General features: G+C 52.3%; 1 long non-coding RNA gene across 1 annotated transcript; it reads left to right on the forward strand.

Annotated features, from left to right (window-relative positions):
• The first annotated feature begins 391 nt into the window (after window positions 1-391).
• On the forward strand, window positions 392-4294 carry LOC121040758 (uncharacterized). Its single transcript, XR_005795426.1, has 2 exons — window positions 392-548; window positions 3757-4294. It is a non-coding gene; the product is annotated as an uncharacterized LOC121040758 (long non-coding RNA).
• The last annotated feature ends 4719 nt before the right edge of the window (window positions 4295-9013 follow it).

Here is a 9013-nt window from a genome sequence, read left to right on the forward strand (position 1 = left end):
GCCTGCCTCCCTAGGACCATCAGCTGCCTGGGGTGGGGCCCCGAGGACAGAGATGCAGCAGTTTGTGCGTTGGTGTGACGAGCAGGGGTAGCCGCGCAAAGGAGGAGACCCCAAGGAGGCGAGCCGCCATGGCTAGGGGCGGGGGAGGAGGAAAATTCGCAACCGGTAAAGCAGCCTTTTGCTGAACCTCATCCACGTGGAGAGACTGGCAGATAAAATTTCACGCACATTATAATGATAATTTCCAGCCAGGTGCATGTGGGTGAGTCAACCTCGGAAGTTGGTTTCTTCCTTCACAAAAGGCCAATCACAACTCTTGGAACATCAAGATAATTAAAGAATCTGCCTTGTTGGGATGCAAGCCAAAGGGACGATTCTCAGCCGACGCTGTGTCGGTCTCACGCGTCAGCACAGCTGAGGATCTTGGGAGACACAGAAGGACCCTTGCACCGAGGTGGCATTCATTTTTTTTTTTTTTTTTAAGAAGAACTTTCCTTCCACCTAACCCAAAGAACGGTGCATCTCAACTGCTCTGTTTCCTTCTTGAGGTAAGTAGGGTGTGGCTGTCTTGACCTTTTGCAAGATGGGAGTGAGTGGTTGGCAGATTATAGTCTGGTCTGAGGGGTGGGTTTAGAAGGTCCGAGCAGCTCCCCCCCCCACCACAGGTGCTCAGTCTAGGACTCGGCTCTCATCTGTGTGTACGTATGTGTGTGTGTGTGCGAGTACTTGTCTATCATCCAGCATCTATCAGCTATTATCTATTTATCTATCTATCTATCTATCTATCTATCTTTCTCCTCCTCCTTCTCCTCCTCTTTCTTCTTCTTCACCTTCATCATCATCATCATCATCTCCTGCTGGTTTTGTTTCTCTGGAAAACCTGTTTAACCCTGTGGTCAAAACTCAGTATTTATTTCTGTGAAGGGGACAGGCATTAATCTGCAGAGTAACCAGATTCTCTACCAAAGGAAGACATTTTTCTTTCCAAAAAAAACCCCCCAAATAACAGACTATGTGACTAAGCACAGGAGGAGACTGGTGAAGCACACCAGAGCCGTGTGACGGCGCGTCCACTCAGTGCACCGGGCGCGAGTGTCCCCTGCTTCTCCCCCCACAGCCTCCGAGGCCGGTCTTCGGCAGGGAGGCATCAGCTCCAAGGGCAGATCTCTGGCTCCGAAGGAAGGCAGGTTAGTGGATTTCGATGCAAATGGTTTGCTTGTATTTCTAGGTTGTTTTATTTTCGCATAGTTTCTGCAAACTCCCCCGAGTCCTTTGGGGAGGAGGCAGGCAGGACTCGTGCGTGCACATCAGTAAAAAGGAAATATCAACCCTAACCAAAAACGAGATGTTTGGGTGGCCGTGGCATGCTGGGGTCAGATGCCTGGCACTGACATTTGGGGTCACAGAGGGCGCCTCTGCCACGTTCCCCACCACGTGCCCGTCGGTGCCGCCGTGGGATGCCGCGCGCACTTGCCCCAGGAAGGTCCAGCCTGGAGTTCGCTGCGGGCAGGATCAAGAAGGCAGTCAATGTGGGTTTGAGTCCTGCCTGGACATTTGACTGTGCGGTCAGAGACTGAGACGGCATACTGGATAATCGTCCTCCTTCAGGGAGATCTTCCGAGGGTCGAATGCGCAGGTGCTGTTTAGCACAGTGGCCGGAAAACGGCAGTTTCTTGGAAAATGTCGCCGCGGTTTAACCCGGATTTTGAGTCAACCCTGCCCGCGACTGACACAGCAACGTGTCTGGCGGTAGGGGGCAGTGTTCTGGGAGCGCGCTCTTCGTCAGCCACGCCCGTTTGGAGGCGGATGTGGTGCGGGGGCCGCGGGACGGGAAGCCACTCTGCTGAGCGCGGGGACAAGGGGCGCGGATCCGGAGGCACAGCCTGCAGACGGCGCCACCTCCCACTACTAACCCGTCCCCACGTCCTTTGCTCCTGTGCGCACGAAGCACGATGACAGCAGCTTCGCCAAAGTTCTTCTTCCTGTGATGAGACGGCAGAGATTCTGCTAGATATTGGGAAAATGGAGGACGCGCTCAGGGTTTTCTTCTCCCTGACGTCTTCGCCGTGGTTACGTTGGCGCCCAGGCAGCGTGTGCGCGGGACCCGGTGGGCGCGTAAGGAGCGAGCGGGACCTCGTCCACATCCTCCCCGCCCTCGGGTGGCCGGCGCATCCCTGACGCCCACCAGGACCAGAAGGCCCCGCGAGAGGACTTGGCTGGTGACCTCGCGGCAGGAGACTGTCGCGGCTCAAAGAAGCTACCGGCACCAGAAGCCCAGCGTGCTCCCTGTGGACCCAGTTTCCGGGACCGTGACCCCCAGCTAGATGTGGCCAGTGGAAGGGCTCGGCTTGCAGTCCAATGAGGGTGATTCTTAAGATTCAGACTTTCGAGGGGGAGAGTCAAGGGTCTCTCTGTTCCATGCCCTGGTCGGTGACCCGAGGAGAGCTACCGAGCTCCTTACGGCTCAGCACCCTTCTCCCCGAAGCGCAGACCCAACAGCACTTCCCGTGGCTGCCGTGAGGTGGGGAGTGGTTGGCAGGAAACCGAGTTGGTGGAGACACGGATTTGGAGTAAAACCAGGCTTCCGCCCTCCTCCCTATGGCCCCTTTCACTAGGATGCACCCTCACACACACACGTGCACACACACGCCAGCACACCTCTAAAAGCAATGGAAGTGGAGAACTGCCCAAAGTCAAGAGCGGGAGAGGCCGGGATCCTACTGCGTGATACTCAGCCCACTCCATGCCCCCCTCTGCTCCGCGCCCCGGGCTCCGGGCGCCCCGCCCCCATCTCTCCCTGAACGTGTCCCCTGCCGTGTCCCCAGCAGGGCAACTCCATAGCGTCTGACCAACAGTCTGCCTTGGTCTCCTGGCCTTTCCCACATGCGGCTTCATGGCAGTCGGAGGAGGGAAACCCCCTGCAGACCCCCCGTGGGAAGCGGGGGAGGGGGCCTTTAGCTTGTTTGTGCCGAACCCTGACTGCCACGCTAAACGCAAGTGTCCTTTCAAGTTACTGACGACCGATGCCAATTTCTGAGATGGTTTTCCTATAAATGTAGGGGACAGTATCCTGTGGTTTGCAAACCACGAGTTACGACTCTCCCTTTATATGTGTGTTGGTTGGTTTCCCGCTGCAGTGAAGGAACCAGTTTCACAGCGTGGGGCTGGGGACCCCCAGATCACCTCTCAGATGAACACAGTCCAGTTTCCCAAATTCCTGGGACTAAAAATAATTCTATCCCAGGAAAGGGCAATTTTTTGTAATGACGAAATCCCTCATTAGGTGAAGGGTCCCCCCCCCCCCCTTTAAAGTCTGGTAACTCCTTTGTTTGTTTGTTAAACCTTTCATATTAAGGGTTGAGAGATGATAAGATTCCCCATGGACAGATGGCTATGTCTTTCTACGTTTCCTGTTTTTATTTTAATCACAGATAGTTATTGAGACTCGGTATCAGAATTGTACTTTTGATTCCTAATATACGCCAAAATACATTTTATCAAATATTTATAGTGGAGTCATGCATAAAGCATATAACCTCGAGAACACGAACTATCAATTTGTACTGCTCTGGACTCCATTTGGCGAGTTAAGGGATTAGGAATGAGATTTAAGGAAAAGCCAAAGGGTACATTTGTTTGTGATAAATATTTTAAGCATCTGTCATAAAATGTGGCCAACCCTGTCTGCACTTTGATGACTGATTTCCATGTTTTATCTCTCTCCTCACCCCGAGTTCTTTTTGTACATTTTCGCAGATAACTGCCGTGATTTTTCTTGCCCTGAAATTTCTGAAGTTCACTTGGAGGAACTCTTTCGGAACGGTGGACTTTGGGGGGAGGGCTTGAAAAGAAAGAGCCCAACCTCCCGCCCCCGGACAAGGACTCTGCACGTGAAGCCGGAAAGGTCTAGACGTCTCCCGGCAAATCTTGCCGATGGGCGGAACCAGGCTGGACGCAAACCCCTCTGCACACTCTGATGGTGCCTGCTCTGCAATTTCTGTCCGGTCTTAATAAGGAACAGTTCTTTCTATCAGTGCGCCTGCCCGGAGGGTATACGGTTCGACACAGGTTTCATGCCGCAGGTCTTCTCACTTTTAGAAGGTCCACCTCAAGATAAAGCACTTGATTTCACCCTCGGGGTAAGCGTTGACTCCCACACATTTAGAATCTTCTTCTTGGCAGATGGAGTTTCTCCTCTCGGAGGAGAGTATTTGCATTTTTTGGATTAGGGGGAGATTTTGACAAACCGGAAGTCCTTTGAATCATACATAATAAAGCATGTTGGAATGGTGTCGAACATGTTTATTAAAAATACATGTGTTTGCACTGGCAAGAAGCCTTTCAGAAAATGCCCAGAGTTCCCAGGCACTTTTCAGATTCTCTAGGTAGTAAGTGATCACTTTTCCGTTTTCCTAAGCGTGCCGCGTTGCCTTACATCCTCGTGTGTCCGGAAGTGCGGCGAATAAAGCGCTGTGCCTCGCCTCCAGAGCTCCCGTTCGTTATCCCGACACCGTTGGCTGTTGCTACATGATAGGTTATTTTGGGGACAGAGGTATCCTTTCTTCTACATCCAGTCAAAACGACCCTAAACTTTTTCAGAAGATGAACATCCGACTTTTAACTGCCATCATGATTAAAGAGACCCAGTGAAAACTGGGGACTGTTAGATGTGCTAGTGACGAATTCTTGTAGCATCCTTCCTCCGTAAACGTCTCTGTTTCCCCTCCTCCCCGCAGGCAGCTCCCCGCTCCCCAGAGGAGTCCGTCAACGCCCCCCTCCTGGGGCTTGGCGAGATGTGCTGCTACTTCCTTCTGGCCACCATGGCGGGAGGTAGACAGTCGGAGATCCCCGGGACGATGAGCTTTTTCTCTTCTTTCCCAGTTTGTTCTTCGATTTTAGTTTCTACAAGTTTAGCTCGGAGCGGGGGGGGTGTGGTTGTGTTTGTCTGCTTTTGGTTCGTCCCGTGTGACTTTCGCTCACCTTGTATGTGGAGGCTTGTGTCTTTCAGCAAACTCGGAACGTTTGCAGCCAAGGTTTCTCCAGACACTTTCACAGCCTCCCCTCTGCCCTCTCCCTGGAGATTTCGGTGATGTGACGCCGGGCCCTGTGCTGTCGCCACGGTCTCCGTTTTTCCCGTCTCTTCTGTCTCTGTTGTTCCTGCTGTGCGAACCCTGCCGCTCTCCCCTCAGGCCCACTGGTTATTTCTGCTGTCTCTTCGCTCTGCAGGGCTCCACTGGCTGGACCTTTCCCTTCGACGAGTCCCGTTTGGTTATTTTTTACAACTTCAATTTCTTGTGATTTTCTTTCACTTGGTTCAAGGCAATTTGTAAGCGATTATTGAAAGATTTTTCTGACAGCTGCTTTCAATTCCTTGTTGGATAATTCCGACGTCTGATTCAGGTCAGTGTTATTAAGAGCTGAGCGTGTGCTGTCACTCCAGTCGTGACCGTTGCGTGATCTACCCCAGACACCCCGCCTGTCACGTTAGGAGACAGTGGTCCTACCGCAGCCGTCCTGGTTGGGTGTAGCACACGGGTCCTGGCCTCCTTTTGTGGTGCTGTTTGGTGGGCTTGCCCGCTGGCCCCGATGGCATCGCCCGAGAGAGTGGAATGGGTTCCCGCCAGGCCCCGGTGTCTCTCACTGGCAAAGACCTCTTGGGGTGTAGGAGGACAGAGAGACTTCCATGTTGGGCACTTGCCATGGTGGGACTCCTACCAGTGTCCCTGGATGCTTCTGGGTCTCTGAGCAGGAGACGGGGCTCCAGCCCAAACTCAATGCAGAGGGACGCGAAGACGGAGGGGATGGACGATAGGATGGGAAGCAGAGGGAGACTGTGTCCCCCAAGCGATCAGATTGGGGGAAGTCGGGGTGGATGGCTGTGACGTTTCCACTGACGATGGGACCCCTGGAGGTTAATAGGATGCCCGGTGCCAGGAAGGTAGATGTGCTGACTCTACAGCATTCTCTCTGTATCCTCTGTTGCTGCTTATTAATCAGGAAACCATTCGCGTAGGCGGGTGACACTTTAATGTGTCTGCCTGTTTCCTTTAATATGGATTTCACAAGAAGCTGAAATCAAATTAAATCACATTGTTGTGGTATTTTCCTCACTTTTTAAGTTAACGAAATGCCCAGAGGTGCTGAGGACATATTTGACAAAGTAACTTCATTAATCTCTGGGCAGGAAACAGGGAAATACCTACAGGGCCGCACACAGTCAGTGTCCCAGCGTCACCAGCGAGGTTGTGTCTGCAGTGGGGTGTGTCCGGCGCTGTGCTCGGTCCGCAGTTACACGATCCTACGGCACAAGCTAGGCCTGGGGCTGGGCCGTGCTCCGGCCTGGAAGGTGCCGTGCTGTTTCCAGCAGGTGCTCTGATTCTCCAGCAGGACTGAGGGCCCTTGGTTTTGCGGAGGGCACACGGGAGGGCAGGGAGGGAAGCCGCCGCAGGTGCAGGAACCCCGGGCGCGAGGGGTGGGCCGCACGACACCACAGTGTGCTTTGGGCTGGGGAAATACATCCTGGTTTTCCAGGAAGAGCTAACGGTGAAGATCGGTGACTTTGGTTTTTAGAGCAGTTTTAGATGTACAAGAAAACCTAGCAGAAAACGCAGAGTCCTTACGTGCAATCGTCTCCCCCAGACCATCGCGCCCCTATCACCGGCGTCTCATGTCGGCGCAGTATGGTGACTACAGTTCGCGGAGGGGCGTTACCACAATATTATCAATTACAGTGCCATCAGGACCACTGTGTTCTATGGGTTGGGACAAATGTGTAATGACACGCATCCACCGGTACGGTAAAGCGCAGAAACCACTCAGCATTTCAGTGTCTTCAGAGCTGTGCACTTTCCAGAACGTCACAGAGTTGGAGTCCTTCGGTGCGGAGCCTTTTCAGCCTGGCTTCTCTCCCTTAGTGATACGCATTTTGTTTTTCCCCATATCTTTCTGTGGCTCGATAGCTGCTTTCTTTTCAGTGCTGCATGAAATCGCGCCGTCCGGACGGACCCCTGGTTGTTTATTCGTTCACCTGCTGAGGGACACGCACCCTGCCTAGTCAACCCTTTTAGGGCAAGAACGTCAAGGTTGAGACATCGTATATTTTTAAGGGGAAGAGACTGTGGGGTCCATGCATTTTTACCTCTAAGAGCTTAAGTGTTCCAAGGCACAATCCAACTGTGCAGGAAAATCAGAAACCAAAAGGACTACATATCTAAAAACTGCTCTTGGCTCTACTGAGAGGTGTTTATTTGACTTGCAGGTTTGGGCAACGGCACTCCTAGCAAACACTGCAGGGCTTTGGCGAGAGGGCCTGTGGTCGGGGGCAGGGGGCGTGGAAGGACCCACAGTGGGGGGACCCGGGGTCTATGTCCCAGAAATGCGGAAAATCCAGGGAAATTTGCTTCCCTCAAAGCACTACTTTATACGTTTATTCTTCAGTCCTTACCTTTTCACATATTAAATTCAGGCTGTCTTCCAACGAAGTTCAAGCATTATCTTGAAAGATGTCGGGCAGAACAGTGGCTTCACTTGTACACACAAAGATAACACGGCCCCTGCGATCGTACCGTGTGTAATTACACAGGGGCATCAGAATCAGCAGCTCTTGATGCAAATCACGTCACCACAGCTCTGTTTCAGCGGCGGGATTTAGGGGGAAACGTTGTTACTTTACAAAACGCGACAATTTGAACATAAGCAGAACTAACAACTCCTCCACTTTCCCCACCGCTATAGATGTTCTGTTATTTTTACCCCCAAATGAAGTGAACGGAACTCAGTCTTCAGACGAAGCCGGGGCTGTCCTGCAAACAGGAACACGGGCGCGGCACTTAGGAAGGTGAACCCAGATACACCTGCAGGACGGTCAAGTCCCCACCGGCCACCGCTAGGGTGTTCTCCACCAAAGGGGCTGACGTCCGTGCGGACACCACGCAGAACCCGTTTGCGGAAACTTCTGGTCACACTTGGAAAGTTTGGCAGATGGCGTCTCTTCTGCTTTGATTTTTTTTTTTTTCAATTTTTTTTTCCCCCGGAAACTCCAGCTCCAGGCCCTCGACCCCCCAGTTGGATACCTTTTTTGGTAATAGATCTAATCAGCAGCGTGTTAGACAAGAGAGGCCCTTTATGGGCGCAGTGTTAGGACAAGCGGAGCGCGGCTGTAGATGGCTAGAATAAACAACTCGGACCCGTTCAATTACAACGCTGGGGCCCGGCCTTTATCTGGCTGTGACATCATTTCAATCAAAATGTAAAATGATACAATCCAATAGTGGGGAGAGGTAGAGATAGGACACAGGCGGCTGCACTTAGTCATTTAATAAAGAGAAGAAAAAGGTGGGGTGGCCTCCTTCTGACAGCCGGCGAGGCCTCCGGTTCCCAAACTCCATTACCTGCTATAATAGTATTCACAAGAAGCCGGCGCAGGAAATTGTCTATTACTTTTTATTAGTGGAAGCTGTTATGCAGGATACAGCCTGGTGCGCTGTTTTTTTTTTTTTTTTTTCTTGCTTTGTTCGTTTAATTAACAAAAGCATGAAATCTCCCTATTGGCAGCTTTTCCCCCTCCAAGCAGGGATTTTATTCATTTCTTTTGTCTCCTTTGAATTTTTTTTTTTTTTTTAACACTGATGTTTTTCAGGACTCACGGATCGGTGTGAGAAGAAAAACATAATTCAAGGGCAAATACGTCGTCTTGGCACTGGTCGGGCGGCCGAAGGACCAGCGCGGTGCGTCCTTCTCTACGGCGCTCGGTGCGAAAGTTTCCCTGCCGCTTCTGAGACTCTCGTGGTCAGTCACCTGCTCCGTGTGGGGCTTCTCCAAACGGCCCTGCTGGTTCCACCCGTTGGGCCCGAAAGCAAGAAAGAGAAAAGGAGGTGACGTCTTAGAAAGAGGGAGCGAAGGGCGCCTGGGTGGCGCAGTCGGTTAAGCGTCCGACTTCAGCCAGGTCACGATCTCGCGGTCCGTGAGTTTGAGCCCCGCGTCGGGCTCTGGGCTGATGGCTCAGAGCCTGGAG

Source organism: Herpailurus yagouaroundi, unplaced genomic scaffold, assembly GCF_014898765.1.
Source record: "Herpailurus yagouaroundi ecotype Mexico unplaced genomic scaffold, PumYag 29, whole genome shotgun sequence".
In the NCBI taxonomy this organism is placed as follows: Eukaryota; Metazoa; Chordata; class Mammalia; order Carnivora; family Felidae; genus Herpailurus; species Herpailurus yagouaroundi.